Below are 26,845 nucleotides of genomic sequence, written 5' to 3'. Positions count from 1 at the left end.
AATCAGCCACAACACCACGTCTGGTTAATATTCAACATTGTTGAGGCCAGGCCAGGCAACCTCCTGCAATGGAAAATACACTGGAAGGGAGTGTAGTGAGGAAGGGTGGACTGAGCACTATCATTGAGCTCTGTTGTCATCACGGAAGAGATGCTAGGTCCAAAAGACTTCTCAACAGCTTCTACCCCCAAGCCATAAGACTCCTGAACAGCTAATCATGGCTACCTGGACTATTTGCACTGCCCCCCCACCCCATCTTTTTACGCTGCTGCTACTCTGTTAATTATTTATGCATAGTCACTTTAACTCTACCCAAATGTACATATTACTTCAACTAGCCGGTGCACCCACACATTGACTCTGCACCGGTACCCCCCTGTATATATAGCCTCCCTACTGTTATTTTATTTTACTTCTGCTCTTTTTTTCTCAACACTTTTTTGTTGTTGTTTTATTTTACTTCTTTATTAAAGATAAATGCACTGTTGGTTAAGGGCTGTAAGTAAGCATTTCACTGTAATGTCTGCACCTGTTGTATTCAGCGCATGTGGCCAATAAAATTTGATTTGATTTGATGCTATGGAGCTGCTGCTGTTCTAAAGGGCTCACTGGGATATATAGCCTCTAATGCAAAGGCATTTATCAGCAACAACCCCCTGCATTCAACATGGATCTCAACCACAGCCTTTGTTTCTTTCTCTCCATTTGTCTCTTCCTCTCTTTTCCCTCACTCTTCCTCCCTCTTGTGCTTTTCCTCATTGTTCTTTCTCATCTGCTCTTTCTTCCTTTCTCTCCCTCTATCACTCTCTCTCAGCAGCCCAGCACTTAGCCAACAATGAGGCTACACTTCCCTGTTTGAAATTAAACAGTGGCTTAAGAGGATTCATCTCTGGAGAAGCCGGCTGCGTTTGATGTTCTGTTGAACACTTGATCCAAGCAGTGTAGCACAGGTATTAGTTGATTAATAAGGGAGTGAGAGCGCCTAAAATGTACTATAGAAACAACAACATTGTGCAGGAGAAACAGAACTCTTCAACCAACCAATCAAATGTTATTCATTTACATTATTCTCATGAAGTGCTTCACAGTGACCCGGCTTTAATGTGTCTTCCTTCCTCATATAGGCCCTAGGCCTGCGTTTACTCTTTTTCCAGAGTGTTTGATCTCCCGTACAACCTCATTCATTAGTCCTGGTGGGGCTCTGGAAAGGGGCTGACTGGCAGCACCAGTCCAATTGGGCACTCTGGAGCAGGCCTACATGGAGAATCTCTTTGGACACTCCGACTCTTTCCAAGGTTTTTCTTTATTTTTACTATTTTCTACATTGTAGAATAATATTGAAGACATCAAAACTATGAAATAACACATATGGAATCATGTAGTAACCAAAAAAGTGATCAACAAATCAAATTATATTTTATATTTGAGATTCTTCAAAGTAGCCACCCTTTGCCTTGATGACAGCTTTGCACACTAATTAATTAGGACTATTATTAGATAACTGAAAAGCTGTTTAGGACAGTAATGAATGACACAGGTGTGGACCAGTTATTGACAAGCTGTCAACCGGGCAAGTTATTGACAAAAGTTGTTATACCTTTGTTACTGATGCAATCTTTCTATCGCAACGTGCAATCTGCGTATCACTTTGCAAGCACACAATCACAAATAAGCAGGCAAAATGCCGGCTCGCGTAGATGGAAACAGAAAAGTCTGAGCCTTTTGGGTAAAACACTGGGGTAAATCCCCATTGGAAATGTGCCATTTATTAAAATATCTAGCAACACTAGGTTTTCTGAAACAACTCAGCCTACTTCGAAAAGCTTTTTATGCGACAGTATAGGATAAGCACAGGCTCTTCTTGCAATTTGTCTACCCTGGTGTAGTTTATCAGCAGAGAGCTTAACCCCCACACTGTGTGTAGATTGAAGTCTGTAGGCATGTATTAAGAGTATGTAGGTAGGCCCACATTTGCAGTCAAATCATTGTATCTGTTCCTCTATGCGGGTGGTTTTATTTGGCCCCTCAAGTTTTCATTGTTGGACATTGACTGTAAAACACCAGGAAATCAGCTTCAAGAGATTTTAAGTTTGGAAATCTTTTCCCAAGTATTCCCACGCATAATAGAGAGACATGACCATTTACAAATGTAAGCAAGGTTTGAAATGATTATGTTTTAGTGAAATATTATATCAGTTTGGGATTCTTGCAGTCAATTTGCAATCTACAAATCAACAACCTCTGCATAATCAAAACAATTGCTTTGTGAGAAGGTGTTCACAGTTAGCCATTGTTATGTAAATCCTAGCTGAAAAGTACCAGTGGCCTGGCTTTGGCCCCAAGTGAGAGCAGGTCCGCCGGAGCCATGGCCCAGTGAGACACGGGTGCTGGCATGCGTAGATGGAAACCGAAAAGTCTGAGCCTTTTGGGTAAAACACTGCGGTAAATCCTGTATGGAAATGCACTACCACCATGGCACATTTCCATACAGAATTTACCGCAGTGTTTTACCCAAAAGGCTCAGAGGAGCGCTGCTGCTGGTGTGCTTATGCAAAACATGAGCCCAAAACTGACAAGCATCAACAGGAGCAGCACCCCACCCTGTTCTCCTGGAGGCCAAAATATATGACACATTGGCCGACCAAAGTGTCTTAAATGACCGATTTAACAGGCATGAGAGCAGTCTTGAGTCAGACATATTGATCATGTAGGCGAGCGAACACAGAAACTAGCATGTTTACAACTCTTTCTAGGCCTTATTGCAAATTCCATATGCTTGAGAAAGCTAAAGTCAGACCAGTAACAGAGCAAGGCCATGAAGGCTATGGAGGATCCAATACAATTGCCATGTTACAGAAAGGATACGTGAGGGGTAGTCTATATAGTTCTCCGGAGAAAACGCTTATTTTCATTAAAAACCACCACATTTCATCAACCAGCCTTGATCAGAGTCATGATGTTAGCCAGAGCTAGGCTCAAAGTCAAGCCCATCAGGCCATTACACAGAGCAAGGCTCAAAGTCAAGCCCATCAGGCCATTACACAGAGCAAGGCTCAAAGTCAAGCCCAGCAAGCCATTACCTTACCTTGTCATTTATGACCCGGGCTACTGGATCCCAGCTGGTGGCAGGTGAGAGACCCAACAGCAGCACAGGTGCTTATCTGGAGAAGGGAATAAGCAGATACGTTGGTTAAGTACAGATACACTTACGCTAAATCTTCTCATAATCTTAGCGTTAAGCCTAAATGGCCCGTTATTGGCCCATTACCCTTATTAGACAGGATTATCCAAGCCAAATTATCTTTATCTACTTAAACCAATATGGAGAAAGATAACACTGCTACTCCTACTGCTCTTTCCTCGTCTGATCATGTGTTCTCGCATACCCGAGAGCATCTGGTCAGCGCGGCGGTGGCACAGGAATCCTGATCTCTCCCAAGTGGACATTCTCTCTTTTCCCCCTGACCCATCTCCTCATTTGAATTCCATGCTGTCACAGTCACTAGCCCATTCAAGCTTAACATCCTTATCATTTATCGCCCTCCAGGTTCCCTTGGAGAGTTCATCAATGAGCTTGACGCCTTTCCTGAGGATGGCTCACCCCTCACAGTTCTGGGTGATTTTAACCTCCCTACGTCTGCCTTTGACTAATTTCTCTCTGCCTCCCTCTTTCCACTCCTTTCCTCTTTTGACCTCACCCTCTCACCGTCCCCCCCTACTCACAAGGCAAGCAATACGCTTGACCTCATCTTTACTAGATGCTGTTCTTACATTTACATTTTAGTAATTTAGCAGACGCTCTTATCCAGAGCGACTTAGTTAGTGAGTGCATACATATATTATTATTTTTATATATTTTTTCATTCTTCTACTAATCTCACTGCAACTCCCCTCCAAGACTCCGACCACTACTTTGTATCCTTTCCTCTCTCGCTCTCCTCCAACACTACTCACTCTGCCCCTACTCAGATGGTAATATGCCGTCGCAACCTTCGCTCTCCCTCTCCCACTACTCTCTCCTCTTCCATCCTATAATCTCTTCCCTCTGCTAAATCCTTCTCCCTCCGATCTCCTGATTCTGCCTCCTCAACCCTCCTCTCCTCCCTTTCTGCATCTTTTGACTCTCTATGTCCCCTATCCTCCCGGCCGGCTCGGTCCTCCCCTCCTGCTCCGTGGCTTGACGACTCATTGCGAGCTCACAGAACAGGGCTCCGGGCAGCCGAGCAGAAATTGAGGAAACTAGACTCCCTGTGGACCTGTCATCTTTTCACTCCCTCCTCTCTACATTCTTTTCCTCTGTTTCCGCTGCTAAAGCCATTTTCTACCACTCTAAATTTCAAGTCTCTGCCTCTAACCCTAGGAAGCTCTTTGCGACCTCCTCCCTGCTGAATCCTCCTCCTCCTACCTCTCTGTGGATGACTTCGTCAACCATTTTGAAAAGAAGGTTGATGACATCCGATCCTCATTTATTAAGTCAAATGACACCGCTGGTCCTGCTCACACTGCCCTACCCTATGCTTTGACTTCTTTCGCCCCTCTCTCTCTAGATGAAATCTTGCGACTTGTGACGGCCGGCCGCCCAACAACCTGCCCGCTTGACCCTATCCCCTCCTCTCTTCTCCAGACCATTTCCGGAGACCTTCTCCCTTACCTCACCTCGCTCATCAACTCATCCTTGACCGCTGGCCATGTCTCTTCCGTCTTCAAGAGAGCGAGAGTTGCACCCCTCCTCAAAAAACCTACACTCGATCCCTCCGATGTCAACAACTACAGACCAAAACTCTCCAAAACTCTTGAGCGTGCCGTCTCTAGCCAACTCTCCTGCTATCTCTCTCAGAATGACCTTCTTGATCCAAACCAGTCAGGTTTCAAGACTGGTCATTCAAATGAGACTGCTCTTCTCTGTGTCATTGAGGCTCTCCGCACTGCTAAAGCTAACTCTCTCTCCTCTGCTCTTATCCTTCTAGACCTATCTGCTGCCTTTGATACAGTGAACCATCAGATCCTCCTCTCCACCCTCTCCGAGTTGGGCATCTCCGGCGCTGCTCACTCTTGGATTGCGTCCTACCTGACAGGTCGCTCCTACCAGGTGGCGTAGCAAGAATCTGTCTCCGCACCACGTGCTCTCACCACTGGTGTCCCCCAGGGCTCAGTTCTAGGCCCTCTCCTATTCTCTCTATACACCAAGTCACTTGGCTCTGTCATATCCTTACATGGTCTCTCCTATCATTGCTACGCTGACGACACACAATTAATTTTCTCCTTTCCCCCTTCTGATAACCAGGTGGCAAATCGCATCTCTGCATGTCTAGCAGACATATCAGTGTGGATGTCGGATCACCACCACAAGCTGAACCTCGGCAAGACGGAGCTGCTCTTCCTCCCGGGGAAGGACTGCCCGCTCCATGATCTCGCCATCACGGTTGACAACTCCAAATAAAATAGCTCCTTTTAAATCGTGGCTACCAAAGTTAACACGCGATTGCATTTTGAATTGTTATTTGTTGCGCAATGACTGGGCTTACAAAAGCAGGTTTCACTCCAGTAGCCTACAGGCTTTGAGGAGCTACTCTCGTGCTGTATGACAGGTGGTAGACTATTCCACTCCTCAAACAAGGCTTTCTGTATGCTGTGGGCGTGTGATAAATAAAATGCATGACGACTAACGAAAATACACAAGCGCCAAAATTGACCCTATAGACCGATAAGCATGACTGGTCAAATGTATTTTCTCCGGCTAACCGATTAACATCCCTAGAATCAATCTTTAATTAATGTGAGCTAAATGGTCATTCAATTTGCCCATTATTGTATTTTTGTAAGGACATGCATGAATAGACTATTGGTTAATGAAACATTTGTGAGATGTCAGATGAAAATAGCTATATTATGACTAAGGCAGGGAGTGGGAAATACATATGACATCTCTGTTTGTAGGCAACCGACAGGACTACTGCATCATTTTAACTTGTCACAACACAAAGAAATCTAATCTAAGATAATCCTCCACTGTTGTTGTGGACAAATTAATACTATCAATTTATTTATTCTGTTATGGAGGAACAATTAGGCTTGTTTAGGGTGCATCTATCCTGTTGTTTGCGTTCTGAAAAACATTGCTAGATTAGCTGTCTCTTTTGTGAAGATTGAGGCTAGAGTACGCTATTGGCCTATCCTAAACTATATTATAGACCCCTTTCAACAGGGAGTTCTTATAGAACAGCAGCAAAAAAAAGCCTCTACTTTTGGATTATAATTGGATTAAGGCTCGTATGAATGTCCTGCTTAATACAATGTTTGTGTCATCATCGCAAATAAAATGCATTATACTTAAAAAACACTTCAAGTAAAATGGCTCTTTGGCTAGCTTTTGCTAAAGCCTATATCAATGAGCGTTAGCATTCTAGCTAACAACTGCTGCATCCAAAATAGTTATTTTGCAAAGATCACAAACAAAAAATAATCTTAGCGACTGTTCAAGCAAGAATCAAAACATAATTGTAAGCGTATGATAACCCCAAAAAGTTATTTTGTTTATAAAAACGTAAATCTAGGCTATGTTGAATGGGCACAGATGGAGATGGCTTTCTTACTGCTGCCAAGAGTCATGCACATCTGTGCGTGACGTCAGTGTGTCATGTACTGGAAAAGGGTATATAGGCACATAGCCTACACCTCTTGGAAAGCCACAGAAATAAAGTAGCATTAGCATACACAGCCTAGAGTGTAGCCAGTGAGGCCTAATCTACTGTGGCTATAGACTCCATAGTATATCCACACAAGGCCTCAATAGGTTCATCATCATTCCTCTAAGCCCAGAGTACATCAGGCCAGTATTGCCTGCCTGTGCATGTCATTGCGGCCTGTGGCCTTGCCAGCTGATCGGAGACAAACCCAATCAGCACTGGGTTCATCCCCCCCTTGCCTTGACTGTCCCTGAGCCCATACAGCACAATGGAGCTACAGTGCAGCCCAACACTCTGTGTGTGTGTCACAGTCAGCTGAGCACACTACTGGGCTGCATCATCGTCACTTATTGCTTTCTGCTCCACTTCCTCCGGAGGGCTTTTAGTTTTCTCTTAAAGCTGCAATAGCTAACTTTTTGGGCGACCTGACCAAATTCACATAGAAATGTGTGCTATACATCTGTCATTCTTATTGAAAGCAAGTCTAAGAAGCAGTAATCTGTTCTATGTGCGCTATTTCTATGCTTCCCATTCTTAAGTTTCGTTTTTTCCATCTTTACTTAATTTTTTGTACACCAGTTTCAAAACAGCTGAAAATACAATATTTTTGGTTATGGAAAATATATTTCATAATACATCTTTAAGTATCATGGATTTACTAATGGCTACACACGTACTCACACATACACTACATGAACAAAAGTATGTGGACACCTGCTTGAACATCTCATTCCAAAATCACGAGCATTAACATGGAGTTGGTCCCCCCTTTGCTGCTATAACAGCCTCCTCTCTTCTGGGAAAGCTTTCCACTAGATGTTGGAACATTGCTGCGGGGACTTGCTTCCATTCCCGCAGTCGGCGTTCCAATTCATCCCAAAGGTGTTCGATGGGGTTGAGGTGAGGGCTCTGTGCAGGCCAGTAAAGTTCTTCCACACCGATCTCGACAAACCATTTCTGTATGGACCTCGCTTTGTGCACGGAGGCATTGTCATGCTGAAACAGGAAAGGGCCTTCCCCAAACTGTTGCCACAAAGTTGGGAGCACAGAATCGTCTAAATCAAATGGTATTTGTCACATACACGTGTTTAGCAGATATTATTGTGGGTGTAGCGAAATGCTTGTGCTTCTAGCTCCGACAGTGCAGTAATATCTAACAAGTAATATCTAACAATTTCACAACATATACCAAATACAAACAAATCTAGTAAGGAATGGAATTTAAGAATATATACATATATGGACAAGCAATGACAGAGCTGCATGGACTAAGATACAGTAGAATATAGTATATACATATGAGATGAGCAGTGTAAGATATGTAAACATTATTAAAGTGACTAGTGTTCCATTTCTTAAAGTGGCCAGTGATTTCAATAGGCAGCAGCAGCCTCTAATTTGCTAGTGATGGCTATTTAACAGTATGATGGCCTTGAGATAGAAGCAGGTAGAATGTCATTGTATGCTGAAGCGTTAAGATTTCCCTTCACTGAAACTAAGGACCTAGGCCGAACCATGAAAAACAGCCACAGACCATTATTCCTCCTCCACCAAAACTTTACAGTTGGCACTACGCATTCGGGCAGGTAGCTCCTGAGTGGCGCAGTGGTCTAAGGCACTGCATCGCAGTGCTAACTGTGCCACTAGAGATCCTGGTTCGAATCCAGGCTCTGTCGCAGCCGGCCGCGACCGGGAGACTCATGGGCGGCGCACAATTGGCCCAGCGTCGTCTAGGGTAGGGGAGGGAATGGCCGGCAGGGATGTAGCTCAGTTGATAGAGCATGGCGTTTGCAACGCCAGGGTTGTGGGTTCGATTCCCACGGGGGGCCAGTATAAAAAAAATATGTAATCACTAACTGTAAGTCGCTCTGGATAAGAGCGTCTGCTAAATGACTAAAAATGTAAAATGTAAAAGGTAGCGTTCTCCTGGGATCCGCCAAACCCTAGATTCGTCTGTTGGACTGCCAGATGGTGAAGCGTGATTTATCACTCCAGAGAATGTGTTTCCACTGCTCAAGAGTCCACTGGTGGTGAGCTTTACACCACTCCAGCCAACGCTTGGATTGCGCATTGTGATCTTAGGCTTGTGTGCGGCTGCTCGGCTATAGAAACCCATTTCATGAAGCTCCCGACGAACAGTTGTTGTGCTGATGTTGCTTCCAGAAGCAGTTTGGAACTCTGTAGTGAGTGTTGCAACCGAGGACAGACGATTTTTACGCGCTACGCGCTTCAGCACTCGGCGGCCTCGTTCTGTGAGCTTGTGTGGCCTACCACTTCGCGGCTTAGCCGTTGTTGCTCCTAGACGTTTCCACTTCACAATAACAACACTTACAGTTGACCGGGGCAGCTCTAGCAGGGCAGACATTTGACGAACTGACTTGTTGGAAAGGTGGCATCCTACAATGGTGCCACTTTGAAAGTCACGGAGCTCTTCAGCGAGACCATTCTACTGCCTGTTTGTCTATGGAGATTGCATGGCTGTGTGCTCGATTTTATACACCTGTCAGAAATATTCATATTCAGTAGACCTATACAGTACACACTGTGTATATGCACACACACACACACAAACACACAAGGCCAGCACACACACACAGTAATGTACAGCTAACCTTGTGGGGACACACAATTCAGTCCCATTCAAAATCCTATTTTCTCTAACCCCTAACCGTACTCTTACCCAAACGCTTAACCCTAACTTTAACCCAAAAACCTAACCTTAGCCCTAGCTCCTAACCCTAGCCCTAATTCTAACCCTAACACTAATTCTAACCTTAACCGTAAACCCCCTAGAAATAGCATTTTACCTTGTGGGGACCAACAAAATGTCCCCAGTTGGTCAAATTTTAGTTTGTTTACTATTCTTGTGGGGACTTCTGGTCTTCAAGTACCCCCCATTTACAGTGCTATGAAAAAGTATTTGCCCCCTTTCTAATTTTCTATACTTTTGCATATTTGTGATACTGAATGTTATCAGATCTTCAACCAGAACCTAATATTAGATAAAGGGAACATAAGTGAACAAATAACACAACAATTACATACAGTGGGGGAAAAAAAGTATTTAGTCAGCCACCAATTGTGCAAGTTCTCCCACATAAAAAGATGAGAGAGGCCTGTAATTTTCATCATAGGTACACGTCAACTATGACAGACAAAATGAGAAAAAACAATCCAGAAAATCACATTGTAGGATTTTTATGGAATTTATTTGCAAATGATGGTGGAAAATAAGTATTTGGTCAATAACAAAAGTTTCTCAATACTTTGTTATATACCCTTTGTTGGCAATGACACAGGTCAAACGTTTTCTGTAAGTCTTCACAAGGTTTTCACACACTGTTGCTGGTATTTTGGCCCATTCCTCCATGCAGATCTCCTCTAGAGCAGTGATGTTTTGGGGCTGTCGCTGGGCAACACGGACTTTCAACTCCCTCCAAAGATTTTCTATGGGGTTGAGATCTGGAGACTGGCTAGGCCACTCCAGGACCTTGAAATGCTTCTTACGAAGCCACTCCTTCGTTGCCCGGGCGGTGTGTTTGGGATCATTGTCATGCTGAAAGACCCAGCCACGTTTCATCTTCAATGCCCTTGCTGATGGAAGGAGGTTTTCACTCAAAATCTCACGATACATGGCCCCATTCATTCTTTCCTTTACACGGATCAGTCGTCCTGGTCCCTTTGCAGAAAAACAGCCCCAAAGCATGATGTTTCCACCCCCATGCTTCACAGTAGGTATGGTGTTCTTTGGATGCAACTCAGCATTCTTTGTCCTCCAAACACGACGAGTTGAGTTTTTACCAAAAAGTTATATTTTGGTTTCATCTGACCATATGACATTCTCCCAATCCTCTTCTGGATCATCCAAATGCACTCTAGCAAACTTCAGACGGGCCTGGACATGTACTGGCTTAAGCAGGGGGACACGTCTCGCACTGCAGGATTTGAGTCCCTGGCGGCGTAGTGTGTTACTGATGGTAGGCTTAGTTACTTTGGTCCCAGCTCTCTGCAGGTCATTCACTAGGTCCCCCCGTGTGGTTCTGGGATTTTTGCTCACCGTTCTTGTGATCATGTTGACCCCACGGGGTGAGATCTTGCGTGGAGCCCCAGATCGAGGGAGATTATCAGTGGTTTTGCATGTCTTCCATTTCCTAATAATTGCTCCCACAGTTGATTTCTTCAAACCAAGTTGCTTACCTCTTGCAGATTCAGTCTTCCCAGCCTGGTGCAGGTCTACAATTTTGTTTCTGGTGTCTTTTGACAGCTCTTTGGTCTTGGCCATAGTGGAGTTTGGAGTGTGACTGTTTGAGGTTGTGGACAGGTGTCTTTTATACTGATAACAAGATCAAACAGGTGCCATTAATACAGGTAAAGAGTGGAGGACAGAGGAGCCTCTTAAATAATAAGTTACAGGTCTGTGAGAGCCAGAAATCTAGCTTGTTTGTAGGTGACCAAATACTTATTTTCCACCATAATTTGCAAATAAATTCATAAAAAATCCTACAATGTGATTTTCTGGATTTTTTCCCCTCAATTTTTCTGTCATAGTTGACGTGTACCTATGATGAAAATTACAGGCCTCTCATCTTTTTAAGTGGGAGAACTTGCACAATTGGTGGCTGACTAAATACTTTTTTCCCCCGACTGTATTTATTTCATAAACAAAGTTATGCAAAACCCAATTCCCCTGTGTGAAAAAGTAATTGCCCCCTTACACTCAATAACTGGTTGTGCCACCTTTAGCTGCAATGACTCCTGTAGTTGTTGATCAGTCTCTCACGTCGCTGTGGAGGAATTTTGGCCCACTCTTGCATGCAGAACTGCTTTAACTCAGTGACGTGTGGCTTTTCAAGCATGAACTGCTCGTTTCAAGTCCTGCCACAACATCTCAATTGGGATTAGGTCTGGACTTTGACTAGGCCATTCCAAAACTTCCAATTTGTTGCTTTTTAGCAATTTTCATGTAGACTTGATTGTGTGTTTTGGATCATTGTCTTGCTGCATGACCCAGCTGCGCTTCAGCTTCAGCTCACAGGCGGATGGTCTGACATTCTCCTGTAGAATTCTCTGATACAGAGCAGAATTAATGGTTCCTTCTATTAAGGCAAGTCGTCCAGGTCCTGAGGCAGCAAAGCATCCCCAAACCATCACACCACCATGCTTGACCTTTGGTATGATGTTCTTACTGTGGAATGCAGTGTTTGGTTTTCGCCAGGCATAATGGGACCCATCTCTTCCAAAAAGTTGACTCAAGTTTGCCAAAAAGCACCTGGATGATCATCAAGACTCTTGGAAGAACGTTCTATGGACAGATGATTCAAAAGTATAACTTTTTGGACGAGATGGGTCCCATAATAATTAAGAAGTGAAATAAATATGTAATTGTTGTGTTATTTGTTCACTTATGTTCCCTTTATCTAATATTAGGTTTTGGTTGAAGATCTGATAACATTCAGTATCACAAATATGCAAAAGTAGAGAAAATTAGAAAGGGGACAAATACTTTTTCATAGCACTGTATGTAGTTCATCCCTTGAATAATATTGTTCTGTACTATGTATTATGTCATGTTTCATGTGGACCCCAGGAAGAGTAGCTGCTGCTTTTGCAGCGGCTAATGTGGATCCTAATAAATACTAATACCCCCATGGATAGGACAAGTACCCCCAGGGGTCCTGGTAAACCTGGTTGGGAACCACTGGACTAGGCTACTGATATTGCCTGGGGTTGTTCAGCATGCAAAATGACTTGGAGATCAATGATTGTCAACACAATTACATGCTTACTTCGTCAATGAAGAGGACGAAATTATCACAAAAGATTAGGTATTTTCGGAAGTTAGAAAGAAAGTAATTGAAGCAAAACAAAATTGTGAACCACCAATTCGTAACGTTTGAATAGATTTTCTAATCGATGCATGCTACATTTGGATCAGTTTGGGGTCCTGCGGGCTGATGCACTCATATCGTAAACATTTAAACCGGGGACCGATAAGTATCGCTGAATCGTTATATCCCTAATAGGGGTGTAACGGTTCACCAAATACACGGTTCAGTACGTATTGCGGTTTCGTACAAAAAAAAACATGTTTACTAATCAACAACAACACTAAAATAAAGTGCAATATGCGTGTGAAATCAATATGTAAACATGGCTCAGACATTGTATAGGCCTATCCTATAATGTTTTCTTACAAAGAGAAAGATATGCGCACTTGTGTGACTCATTAAGGGGACGTGTCTGTAGCACGGTACTTCTCATTTCCCACTCTGGGGTAATGTGATGGGCTGTCACTGTTAAGTAGCTCTCTGTAGCCCTGGAGGTCCATCCATCTGTAGTAAGCACAACACAGGGTGCATTGGCCAATTAATTGACAACTTCGGCTTTAGCTTGCTTATATAGAGCGGGTACTACCTGTTTGTGGAAATGGGTGCGAGAGGGCGAAGTTTGTAACGTGGCTCGACCACTTTCAGTGCTGAAACCCCCTACTCTTTTCAACCACCGGGAACGGGTGCATATCCGTGGCTATAAACATACCCACCGCTCCTGTAATTTCTTTGGTCCGGTCAGTCAGCTGTGAAGGGCTGCTTGAATGCAGAGGGGAGACTACGTTTTTTTTTTTTTCTGTCTCGCTCCGGTGGTAGGAATACTGGGGTGATGTCGGCGTAAATGTGTCATGTGCGAGGTGTTGGCAGCTGCATAGGCTATTCTGGTTGAGCAGTGGCGACATACGCTCTGTTCGTCGCTGTTGTAATCTACTGGGAAGCAAATTAGTTCCCGGCTGCAGCTCTCAAAAGTAGTTTAAAATGCGCCAATTAAGATTTAATTTTGATTACAATATGTGCATAGGCTCTAGTTGTTTTAATGGAATAGCCTTACATCGTTTTTTTCAGCTCAGATCTACCCAAGGCATACAATGCAGCGTAGGCATAGCCTATAGGCCTACTGTTTTTGATCTATTCATTCGGGTTCACAGTGTGGACCGAACCGAGGTCCCCGTACCGAACGGTACGAATACGTGTACCGTTACACCCCTAATCCCTAATATAAACCCATAGATTCTTGAAGAGTATCACTCTTGAGTTTAGTTAAACTGTCGTACCCTATCAGAAGCCCAAATTAGCTTGTTTTTCCAATGTTTGTAAACAAAGTAAATGTAAACAAACACTGTATAGCCTCAAAACATGACTGAAACTATACATTTCCATATCATGGACGGTCCTCAAATATTTTTCATTGTGCTCCTACATTTTTCAACTTAGGAGCACGTGCTCCTTGTAAAGAAAATTAACGTAAAGCCCTGCTAATGGTGCCGCCTACCTGTTAGTTCTGACTAGGCCTATAACGGTGACCATATTACCACCACACCGGCAGTCACAAGTCATGAACGCTGTCAAATTCCATGTGACCGCTTAGTCACGGTAACTACGCTTCTCCAAGCGCTGATGCTGCTGACGGTCATTAATAGCCTAAAACATGCTAACTGCCTGGTACTCAGCACGCTATTGTCCCTCTAATCACTCTGACATCAATGCAAATGTTATCGAAAATCAAACACTTCACGAGAGCCCATGAGCTCATGTTGCGCAGCATTTCTATAGGCTATGCAATTGTGTGAGAAAACAGAGCTTTGATGGCCTCTATTAAAAAGAGGATCCTATCACCTTTCTTCTATAGGCTAGGCCTACTATATTTATTTCTCAACTTTCCTAATATTAAGCACATTGCTTCGTTTTACAACAGGAGTATAGCCTACCTGGCTGGCATGAAAATGAACCACGGGAAAAGCGTCCTCCATTTGCTATTTAAGTGCATAGATGACAAGTATTTTTTCCCCCTGTCCCTGTTCCGAGACAGTTGCATGACAATGGTCCATTCTAAATCTAAACTAATTTCATACATATATTATTTAGTATACGTAAAGACAAAATTAAATCAAGAATAGTCTGATGGGTGACAATATTAGCCTAATCACTTGTGAATTACATTATCACTTGTGAATGATGCCTAGCTTGTGTGCAGTAAGGTAAGAAACAGCGCATGCCTTTTTTCAATCATAGTTCCACACCTCATGTATCCTAGCCCATAGGCCTATATATTTTGATAAGGTTTGTTACACAACTAAAGTGTGTAAAATTAAGCACATTAATCCGCTTTACATATGGCATACATATGTGGCGCATGAGTTTCAAGTTTGGGGAAGATAATTTTCACCATAAAAATTCACCTTTATAATAAAGCATTACCGGTACATGCATAATCGCATTTATGGTCACTTTTGAGAATACGGGTTTCCCGCAAATTGATTGCATTTTGGAACATTCGCGCTTATAGCGTACTGCAATGTTTGCATTGCTGCGCTTATAATGTGAAGAAATAGCCTAATAGTTTATCAACATTTTAAGCTAAAAGTTCTGATCTGTTGCAGTTTTTTTGATTCTAGTAGTTGTGTTAATTTGGATCTATCGCATCCAACAACTGTCCCAGACTATGTTTGGAATATTTCTCTCGCACAAAAGGACAAGTTGACCAAAAGAATAGGTCAGCTTTTGTAATATGGGGGATAGTAGAGTGACATAAGCTAGTCCTTTTGCTGTTCGTTAGGCCTACTCATCTTGTTGGCTGACGAAAAGTAAATGTTGACAGTTCTTCTAACATCTTCAATATGCCCTCGGAATTCGTTGCGAATTCCGCAGTTGCGTCCCGATGTGTCTGTCTTCACTTGTAGCCTACTTCGGAGCTGAGACAGATGCCTGTGAGAAGAACCGGGCATTGGCTAATAATGTGTAGCTCAGTTGGTAGAGCATGGCGCTTGCAACGCCAGGGTTGTGGGTTCAATTCCCACGGGGGGCCAGTATGAAAATGTATGCACTAAAATGTAAATGTAAGAATTGAGATATCTGAGAGAGCCATGTGAGTGAGAGGTGTTTCGGAACACACAGCCGGGAGAAGGGAATTATAATTATTATATTCAGCCCAAGGGCACAACTGCCACTAGCCACAAAAGACAGCAATTTTTTTTAAATGGGGCATTACGGCCACATTAGGGGGATGCTGACGGGAAATTAGAGGCATTATCAAGTGCTTGTCAAATTGTGAATGAGATACTGATGAAGTGTGTACAGCCTGTGCAAGAAACCAAGCAGAGCACATGCCTTTCATGCAACTTTTTTCAAATCAATCATCGTTAGTCGCATCATGCAGCCTTAGAATGTATTAAAAATCAAAACTTATAGCCAAACGTTTGTATCACAACTCTAGTTGCATAAATAACTCTAAATTAAGCAGATAGGAGGACCGGTTTCTTTGTTAACCACTCAACACAGAATAGCCGCATGTGCACACTCCCTCAGAAATCGTTTGGAGAAAACATCCTTTCTATGTTATTCAGCTATGTTTACATTTACATTTTACATTTTAGTCATTTAGCAGACGCTCTTATCCAGAGCGACTTACAGGAGCAATTAGGGTTAAGTGCCTTGCTTAAGGGCACATCGACAGATTTTTCACCTAGTCGGCTCGGGGATTAGAACCAGCAACCTTTCGGTTACTGGCACAACGCTCTTACCCACTAAGCTACCTGCCGCATGTTCAATTGTGTTCTTCATACTATAAAATAATGCCACGGAATTCTAAGCAAATCTTGGCTACACCAGTTCAATTAGCAGAGCACAGCCATATGGCATAGCCAACTCAGAGTATGCTATTCTGTTCTTCTGAAATAGACTACATTTTATTCATATCATGTTTCTTTAGACCTGTCTAAAATAAATAATGGATTTATTGTGATGGTGTAGGCTATATTCAATAATGGATTTATTAGACTTTAAATGTAGATGTTCCAAAAGGTCTGCATCAGTGGCTTGTAGGCTATGTGTGGAAGCCAGGAGATGCTAAGTGTTTATGTTAATAACAGTAAATTACCGTGAAACCGGCAGTTATTTGCTTGACAATCACCGCCTGACAAAATGTCATGACCGCCACAGCCCTAGTTCTGACAGTGTCATCTTGTGAGATCATGGTTTATTTAGCCCTAATACAGAAAAGTGTTTTTGTGTTGCCTTCTTCAACAACCACTTTTGTGTACAGCTACCAAGGCTGCCACCCCTCCTAACACACATCATCTTCACACCGACATAAACAGAGCTCTCTCAATGCCTCGGGCTCATCCCTGTATACAAAACACATCAAACGCTCTTCTCCATTGTTGTCCCAGTATCACTCTCGGAAACGTCCTACAAAAGAGAACTACAGTAAAGCGAGCATAAAGAAATGCAAAATGGGCTGCCATTTAAATATGAGCATCAATATTTGGTGGTGTGAAACAATTACAGATCAGAAAACACTAGTGCCTTGGAAAAAGCCAGGCATTTTATGTCTGCTATCAATAAATGTACTGATATAATGTACTGTATAATCATGCTTACTGCCATTTAGTCAAACAGCCCAGTCTCCTCAGACAGCAACATTAGGGTCAGTGTATATGGTGGAGCCGTGCTAGTCCGACTCAGGCTTCTTTTGGGTTTGAGTCCTCCAGGGAACAAGGCCCTCGCCTCACTAATCCAACAACCGTTCCCATTCCTGCTTACTCGGCAACACACACAGACACACACTCACAATGAAAACCTTTCTAAATGTTGATTGCCCTTTCCTCCTATACCACCCACGAACACGGCCGCCCTCCCGCAGAAACGACAAAATAGCATTCCACAAACTCTTGTGAATTAATGCCCTGGTTTTAGGACACCCTCCGAGTGAGTTCGGGAGCTGGAGCTATGAGGTTTCCATTCACACCAGCCAGCCAGACATCAACTGAAACTGTCCAACTGCCTTTCTCTTGACTGTGGGACAGTAGCAGTAGACCTATGGGGTGTTCTCAACACCTTGTCCTGTGAGTATATGCAGGCTGCTGGGTGTATGCAGGATTTGGTCCACTTCGGGCCTAGCGTTAGCCTATAACACCTGTTTTTACTAATCGTCGAGACCTAGTGCTGGGGAAAAATCCCCCCCACACACACACAATGCAGCTCAGAGGGACCAGGAACAAAAATAAACGGTCATGGTGTCTCCCTATAAATATGTAGTAGTTTGTGACAATACCACACAACCCAGTGAAAATAGAGATAAAAAGCATTCTCTGGGGCCTCCTGATTTCCAGTTGGATTAATGTCAATTGACTGGCTTTTGATGTATTGAGCGAAGGGCAGATGGACAGGGAATCAGTCAAAGGTGACGGTGAACACGAGTCTGTCAAAGCCAAAGGGACTGATATAGGTCCTATCTTCTAGAGAGGAGCCACTGGGGGAACAGTCACTTTGCTGTGCTACAGGGGGGAGGGCTTGGATACATTAGCAGTCCAAAAGGCCAGCCCCCACTCCCCCATAGATGAAAGTGGTTTCAGTGTCATTTCTAAAGTGAATCAGATTAAATAGAGACAGGGAGTAAGAGAGCATGCTTGTGCTTATTCTCAGGACGCAAATGAAAATCCAACTGTTCCAAAACTGCCATCACCGGCAGCAGCTAAATGGGTGATATATAAAGCACACAATATAGAGCTCTTTAAAATTCACAACCCAATGTCCACAAATGTGGATTATCAATGAAGGTCAATCTAAGGACACTGGAGTCATGCTCCAATACACATTGGTTCCTCATGACAGTAGCCAAGTCAGCTACTGGGCCTTAAGCAGTGGAGATTAGGCTACAAGGCCTCAGAGGCATCATATTGAATAAGTTTCCTCTTGTTTTCAAGGTTATATCATTCTAAGTTATTGTTGTTTCCAAGTGGCACGTAATAAACAATACAAAACCAATAACTTACCCATGGGTACGGCCTAGGTGTCATGGGGTGCCTTCTTCTTACTCACCAACATAAAATTATCTACAGTATATCTGACGCTCAGTCAGTACCAAGAACATGATATAAGCATGGCTATACAGTCAGGCAGTGAATATACAGTAGCACTCGAGAGACAGGGCACTCTACATCTTAATGGAAACATTCCATAGCACTTACACACACACACACTTAGTCCTGACGCATGGCTCTGGTGTAATGGATCTGGAGGATCCGTCTAAATATTTCCTTTCCAGGGGGACGGATCGGACCATTGTGAAGCAGAAAAAGGCTCCATGGAAAATGCCATAAATCATTACTGTAGGTTTTGACCAGTGAGAGGGGTCTTAACTCCTAAGGATCATTGTTGCCTGCCTTGTCAGTTGCTTGCAATGCAAAGGCAGCAATGAATCTCAAACTATTTGTTTTGAGAGCGAGAGAGGAGACCGATCCATTTCACCTTATGATTGTTAGTCATGAGCAAGGCAAAGGGAAAAATACACGGGGTGTGCTTACAACATTGTCAGTGACATAACATAGTCTTGTTTTGAGTGTCTAGCAGGGCTGGGCGACATGGCCTAAAAATAATCTCAAACTTATGGCCAATTCAATGTTCTCTCCAAATAAGCTTTGTTGTACAATTAAAAAAGGTCAAATAGACTGCATTTCAAACAGTCAGCAATAATCTAATGAATTCTGAGCTTGTGAACTTATAGCTAGGATAAATATAAGCCTTCCACAAACACTAATGATTTTATCAAAACAGTTACACCTGCTTTTTCGCAATAATCACTGATCTGACTTTCAAGTCAGTCTATGAAAATGCCCTTTTTGTAACAAATTTAACCAGAACCATGGGGTGGAGTGGTTACACGCGGTCTGCGGTTGCGAGGCCAGTTGGACGTACTGCCAAATTCTCTAAAAAGACGTTGGAGGCGACTTATGGTAGAGAAATTAACATTGAATTCTCTGGCAACAGCTCTGGTGGACATTCCTGCAGTCAGCATGCCAATTGCACACTCCCTCAAAACTTGAGACATCTGTGGCATTGTGTTTTGTGACAAAAGTGGCCTTTTGTTTCCAGCACAAGGTGCACCTGTGTAATGATCATGCTGTTTAATCAGCTTCTTGATATGCTACACCTGTCAGGTGGATGGATTATCTTGGCAAAGGAGAAACGCTCCCTAACAGGGATGTAAACAAAATTGTGGACAACATTTGAGAGAAATAAGCTTTTTGTGCGTATGGAAAATGTCTGGGATATTTTATTTCAGCTCATGAAACCAACACTTTACATGTTGCGTATATATTTTTTCAGTATAATTCAAGTTTAGCCAACTTGGATCTATTTGCTAGCAAACAAGATAGAACAGTTGAATTGTTTAGAACACACCCCTTCTGTCCGTCTCTAACGGTTTGAACAGCATGCTAGCCTGTCCACTTTGTTGACGTTGAAATCAAGTGGCCTACCATATTTCTCAGAATGAGAATAAGTTGCCAATTCCTTATATAATTGTGTTTTATGCTTATTGCACATTCATAAAACACAGACTAAACAGCTAGTATAAGTGTCTTTGGCTAAAATGCTGCTAGCGGTACATGAATGCCGCCTGCAACAAACTGAGCATTAACTGTCCAGAATCAATGTTCATTGATACTCCTATTTTAGTAGTGTCTACTCGGCGCAAAATTTGAGTTGTTGAGACATAAAAAGGGTATCGTCCTCTATTACAGTAAAATAATGTCTCAATGTCTTTCGGTGTTCATATGACGATTCTGTTGGACCAAACCTCAAATGCAAATAGCGAAACTGCTCATCAGAGATGAAGAAGTGATCTCTCATCTTTGTTGTTGTGAGTGGCAGGGGGAGGGGCTTGGTGTGTGTGAGTAAATGGGAAGGTGCGCACAGCACAGCAGGAGCGAAGGAGACGATATTGCGATACAGGCATTTGGAATATCGCGCTAAAACATTCATTCAAATTTATTTGATATATAGCCCAGGCCTTGCTCCACCGAGTCCTATTTTGGAATTTTTGATGTTCTTCTGTGTTGTTTTGCAACTAGCCTATTGCTTGACATGCACAGGTGGTTAGAGAAATACGGGCCATCACAAGTTCTTCCCGATCGAGCATACAATATCACCTTCCTCAAAAATCTGAAATGTGGGAGTCTGCCAAAAATAGCCTACGACGTGTCCTCTCGAGAACTGTTTGTTGTGTTTTGTGGAAAATCTGAGGTCTTGGCAAATTCAAGTCAATTTTACATCAAATCTCTCCACATAATCCTTTTGTACAGCTGGATATTTGCCGAGCCAGTGGAACTGGCATAATCAAAGGTATACTAAGACTTTTCTGTAATTTCAACAGTAAAACACTGTACAGTCGTGGTCAAAAGTTGAGAATGACACAAGTATTGGTCTTCACAAAGTTTGCTGCTTCAGTGTTTTTAGATGTGTTTGTCAGATGTTACTGTGGTATATTGAAGTATAATTACAAGCATTCCATAAGTGTCAAAGGCTTTTATTGACAATTACATTAAGTTTATGCAAAGAGTCAAGATTTGCAGTGTTGACCCTTGTTTTTCAAGATCTCTGCAATCCGCCCTGGCATGCTGTCAAATAACTTCTGGGCCACATCCTGACTGATGGCAGCCCATTCTTGCATAATCAATGCTTGGAGTTTGTCAGAATTTGTGGGTTTTTGTTTGTCCACCTGCCTCTTGTGGATCGACCACAAGTTCTCAATGGGATTAAGGGTTGGGGAGTTTCCTCGCCATAGACCCAAAATGTCGATGTTTTGTTCCCCGAGCCACTTAGTTAACACTTTTGCCTTATGGCAAGGTGCTCCATCATGTTGGAAAAGGCAATGTTCGTCACCAAACTGTTCTTGGATGGTTGGGAGAAGTTGCTCTCGGAGGATGTGTTGGTACCATTCTTTATTCATGGCTGTGTTCTTAGCCAAAATTGTGAGTGAGCCCACTCCCTTGGCTGAGAAGCAACCCCACACATGAATGGTCTCAGGATGCTTTACTGTTGGCATGACACAGGACAGATGGTAGCGCTCACCTCGTCTTCTCCGGGCAAGCTTTTTTCCCCCGATGCCCCAAACAATCGGAAAGGGGATTCATCAGAGAAAATGACTTTACCCCAGTCCTCAGCAGTCCAATTCCTGTACCCTTTTTGCAGAATATCAGTCTGTCCCTGATGTTTTTCCTGGAGAGAAAAACATCAGGGACACCAGGCCATCCTGACACCAGGCCATCCTCCAAAAGTCTTCGCCTCACTGTGCGTGCAGATGCACTCACACCTGCCTGCTGCCATTCCTGAGCAAGCTCTGCACTGGTGGTGCCCCGATCCCACAGCTGAATCAACTTTAGGAGATGGCCCTGAAGCCTTCTTCACAACAATTGAACCGCTCTCCTTGAAGTTCTTGATGATCCGATAAATGGTTGATTTAGGTGCAATCTTACTAGCAGCAATATCCTTGCCTGTGAAACCCTTTTTGTGCAAAGCAATGATGACGGCACGTGTTTCCGTGCAGGTAACCATGGTTAACAGAGGAAGAACAATGATTTCAAGCACCACCCTCCTTTTAAAGCTTCCAGTCTGTTATTCTAACTCAATCAGCATGACAGAGTGATCTCCAGCCTTGTCCTCGTCAACACTCTCACCTGTGTTAACGAGAGAATCACTGACATGATGTCAGCTGGTCCTTTTGTGGCAGGGCTGAAATGCAGTGGAAATGTTTTTGGGGGATTAAGTTCATTTTCATGGCAAAGAGGGACTTTGCAATTAATTGCAATTCATCTGATCACTCTTCATAACATTCTGGAGTATATGCAAATTGCCATCATAAAAACTGAGGCAGCAGACGTGGTGAAAATTAATATTATTGTCATTCTCAAAACTTTTGACCACGACTGTAGAACGCGCAGTAAAATACCGTAAATGTGTCATACAGCATTAATGCTGTAGATTGCACTGCATTGTGGGTAAAATGCTGGAAAATAATGTTAACTGTAATTGGAAGCCTCCTGTAAAAACTACAAACATACTGTATTTCTTTACAGTAATTGCTTATGCCTACTGTAGATTCAAATAATCCGTTTCAGGCGCCAACCTCATGCTGTCGGGTGAGACATGAAGCTCAGACTATTTTAGTAAACATCTTCTTGAAGCGACTGAAGTGGAAGAATATTTTCAGCAGCTGCTGGGTAGGTACCTTGATTTGTTTATGAGTATCTTTATTGATAGCCAACGTTGAATTACTGTATGTTTTCTTAGCAAACCTAGCTAGGTAACATTTGCTAGCTTTCTCAAGTTGACACAAGCTATTTCAGTCTGCTCTAAATTGCTTGTAAATATCTTTGTGCGACCTAGAGAAACTGACCGGCATGTTCTTACCATTACTACAGAGAAAATGGCTTGTTTCTAGCAGTTCAAAAGATATGACCCATTTATTACCGGCGCAACATTTTTTCCGGCTTGACGGGCGCATTTTACACATAAACCAGGTTGTGGGCCACCTACATGCGAGCCGCTAAAGCCGATCTTGAATGACCAGTGCACCGGTGTTGTGAGGTGCCTGTCGACCTAAGGTGCAGTGGGCAGCTGTAGCCTATCACATTGTCGCCAGTGGTAGTTAGTAACATGGCCAATTTTAATTCCCTCCCATGATTAGATAGTAGGACAGCAGCCTACACAAGAAATAACTAATATTGGTAGCCATCTACATGTCACTCTCAAAATTGTCAAAGACTCCAGCAACCCTAGTTATAGACTGTTCTCTCTGCTACCGCACGGCAAGCGGTACCGGAGTGCCAAGTCTAGGTCCAAAAGACTTCTCAACAGCTTCTACCCCCAAGCCATAAGACTCCTGAACAGCTAATCATGGCTACCCGGACTATTTGCACTGCCCCCCCACCCCATCCTTTTTACGCTGCTGCTACTCTGTTAAGTATTTATGCATAGTCACTTTAACTCTACCCACATGTACATATTACCTCAACTACCTCAACTAGCCGGTGCCCCCGCACATTGACTCTGCAACGGTACCCCCCTGTATATATAGCCTCCCTACTGTCACTTTATTTTACTTCTGCTCTTTTTTTTCTCAACATTTTTTTTGTTGTTGTTTTATTTTTACTTTTTTTGTTTAAAATAAATGCACTGTTGGTTAAGGGCTGTAAGTAAGCATTTCACTGTAATGTCTGTGACCAATAAAATTTGATTTGATATAGTCTACTAAATGGGGAGAGAATGAATGGCAACAACACAGGGACACAGTGTCCTCCTTTGCAGTCACAATCGTGTGATTCAATTCACTCTGCTCTAAATAACGCAACATACATCGTCGCTTTGCAGGCCAGGAGTGTCCGTATAGCCTCTCCCCACTAACCATTTTTTATATTCGCCTCATCAATCTACACACAATACCCCATAATGACAAAGCAAAAACAGTTTTGACATTTTTGCACATTTATATTTAAAAATAACTGAAATATCACTTACGTAAGTCTCAGACCCTTTACTCAGTACTTTGTTGAAGCACCTTTAGCAGCGATTACAGCCTCAAGTCTTCTTGGGTATGACGCTACAAGCTTGGCACACCTGTATTTGGGGAGTTTCTCCCATTCTTCTCTGCAGATCCTCTCAAGCTCTGTCAGGTTGGATGTGGAGCGTCGCTGCACAGCTATTTTCAGGTCTCTCCAGAGATATTCGATCGTGTTCAAGTCCGGGCTCTGGCTGGGCCACTCAAGGACATTCAGAGACTTGTCCCAAAGCCACTCCTGCGTTGTCTTGGCTGTGTGCTTAGGGTCGTTGTCCTGTTGGAAGGTGAACCTTCACCCCAGTCTGAGGTCCTGAGCGCTCTGGAGCAGGTTTTCATCAAGGATTTGTACTTTTCTCCGTTCATCTTTCCCTCGATCCTGACTAGTCTCCCAGTCCATGCCACTGAAAATCATCCCCACAACATTATGCTGCCACCACCATGTTTCACCGTAGGGATGGTGCCAGGTTTCCTCCAGACGGGACACTTGGCATTCAGGCCAAAGAGTTCAATCTTGGTTTCATCAGACCAGAGAATCTTGTTTCTCATGGTCTGAAAATCATTTAGGTACCTTTTGGCAAACTCCAAGCGGGCTGTCATGTGGCTTTTACTGAGGAGTGCCTTCCGTCTGGCCACTCTACCATAAAGGCCTGATTGGTGGAATGCTGCAGAGATGGTTGTCCTTCTGGAAGGTTCTCCCATCTCCACAGATGAACTCTAGAGCTCTGTCAGAGTGACCATTGGGTTCTTGGTCACCTCCCTGACCCAGGCCCTTCTCCCCCGATTGCTCAGTTTGTCCAGGCGGCCAGCTCTAGGAAGAGTCTTTGTGGTTCCAAACTTCTTCCATTTAAGAATGATGGAGGCCAATTTGTTCTTGGAGACCTTCAATGCTGCAGAAATGTTTTGGTACCCTTCCCCAGATCTGTGCCTCGACACAATCCTGTCTCAGAGCTCTACAGACAATTCCTTCGACCTCATGGCTTGGTTTTGCTCTGACATGCACTGTCAACTGTGGGACCTTACATAGACAGGTGTGTGCATTTCCAAATCATGTCCAATCAATTGAATTTGCTACAGGTGGACTCCAATCAAGTTGTAGAAACATCTCAAGGGTGATCAATGGAAACAGGATGCACCTGAGCTCAATTTCGAGTCTCATAGCAAAGGGTCTGAATACTTAAGAAAATATGTTTTTGTTTTGTTTTTTTACATTTGCAAAGATTTCTAAAAACCTGTTTTCGCTTTGTCATTATGGGGTAGTGTTTGGACATTGATGAGGATTTTTTTTTATTGAATCAATTTTAGGGCTGTAACGTAACAAAATGTGGAAAAAGTCAAGGGGTCTGAATACTTCCCAAATGCACTGTATGCTGTAGGTTCTAATCAACCCAAGATTATGAACCCTGAAGATGGGCCAAAGTGCATGACAAGGTGGCCAAGAGGAAGCCAGCTGTTCTCAACCTCTACATTGCGCCATTATTCCAAGAATTCACAGAGTTTGAATCAAGACCTCAAGCGAGGTAACACACATACACCAGCTTGATATGTCCCTTGTCACCGGTCTTTTTACCCACAGAGTAACAGCCCTGGTGCGCTCTGTCTCTCATTCTCTTCTTTATTTTTCTATGCTTGTTCAAATTAAGGGTGAGAATAGCTAACAAATCATCACTGAGGAGGATTCTTACCGAGCCCCATGAGGAACACCGGATGCTGCGCTGACTTCTCTCTCAGATGCTCTCCTGCCCAGTTGTGCTTCACCGCCTGTACACAATCCCAATTTTAACTCCCTCTCCCACACACAATATCATTTTTAAATTAGTGTTGTAATGATGCTCTTATTTGGTTACATACAGTATGTGTTAACTGTTACTTTATTGTCAATACAGTTGTTACACTGAACAAAAATATAATCGCAACATGTAAAGTGTTCATCCCATGTTTCATGAGCTGAAATAAAAGATCCCAGAAATGTTCCATACACATAATTTTTTGGGCACAAATTTGTTTAAACCCCTGTTAGTGAGCATTTCTCCTTTGCCAAGATATTCCATCCACCTGACAGGTGTGGCATATCGAGAAGCTGATTAAAAAGCATGATCATTACACAGGTGCACCTTGTGGTAGGGACAAAAGGCCACTCAAAAATGTGCAGTTTTGTCACACTACACAATACCTCAGATGTCTCACGTTTTGATGGAACGTGCAATTGGCATGCTGACTGCAGGAATGTCCACCGGAGCTGATGCCAGAGAATGTAATGTTCATTTCCCTACCATAAGTCGCTTCCAACGTCGTTTTAGAGAATTTGGCAGTATGTTCAACCAGCCTCACAACCGCAGACCATGTGTATGGCGTTGTGTCGGCGAGCGTTTTGCTGATGTCAGCGTTGTGAACAGTGTGCCCCATGGTGGCGGTGGGGTTATGGTATGGGAAGGCATAAGCTACAGACAACGAACAGAACTGCATTTTATCGATGGCAATTTGAATGCACAGAGATACCGTGACGAGATCCTGAGGCCCATTGTCGTGCCATTCATCCGCCGCCATCACCTCATGTTTCAGGATGATAATGCACAGCCCCATGTCGCAAGGATCTGTACACAATTCCTGGAAGCTGAAAATGTCCCAGTTCTTCCATGGTCTGCATACTTACCCAGACATGTTACCCATTGAGCATGTTTGGGATGCTCTGGATTGACAGCGTGTTCCAGTTCCCGCCAATACCCAGCAACTTTGCACAGCCATTGAAGAGGAGTGGGACAACATTCCACAGTCCA

The 26,845-nt window shown here is 43.3% G+C and overlaps 1 protein-coding gene and 1 long non-coding RNA gene across 2 annotated transcripts in view; one reads left to right on the top strand and one right to left on the bottom strand.

The window, feature by feature from the left end:
• LOC311127976 overlaps window positions 1-26,845 on the top strand; it is a 1,008,662-nt gene that overhangs the window by 323,510 nt on the left and 658,307 nt on the right. The gene's annotated exons all lie outside the window — the stretch shown is intronic.
• Window positions 1-26,845, bottom strand: part of LOC311127969 (erbin-like) — a 142,170-nt gene that overhangs the window by 111,983 nt on the left and 3,342 nt on the right. Inside the window, exon 2 of the mRNA XM_084159885.1 lies at window positions 3,086-3,161. The gene's annotated coding sequence lies outside the window, so the exon portion shown is untranslated. The remainder of the gene's footprint in view (window positions 1-3,085; window positions 3,162-26,845) is intronic.

Source organism: Coregonus lavaretus (genome assembly GCF_964263955.1).
Source record: "Coregonus lavaretus genome assembly, chromosome: 4".
NCBI classification, from domain to species: Eukaryota; Metazoa; Chordata; class Actinopteri; order Salmoniformes; family Salmonidae; genus Coregonus; species Coregonus lavaretus.
The sequence above is the reverse complement of the archived record's forward strand: the minus strand, read 5'-3'. Positions and strand labels throughout refer to the sequence as shown.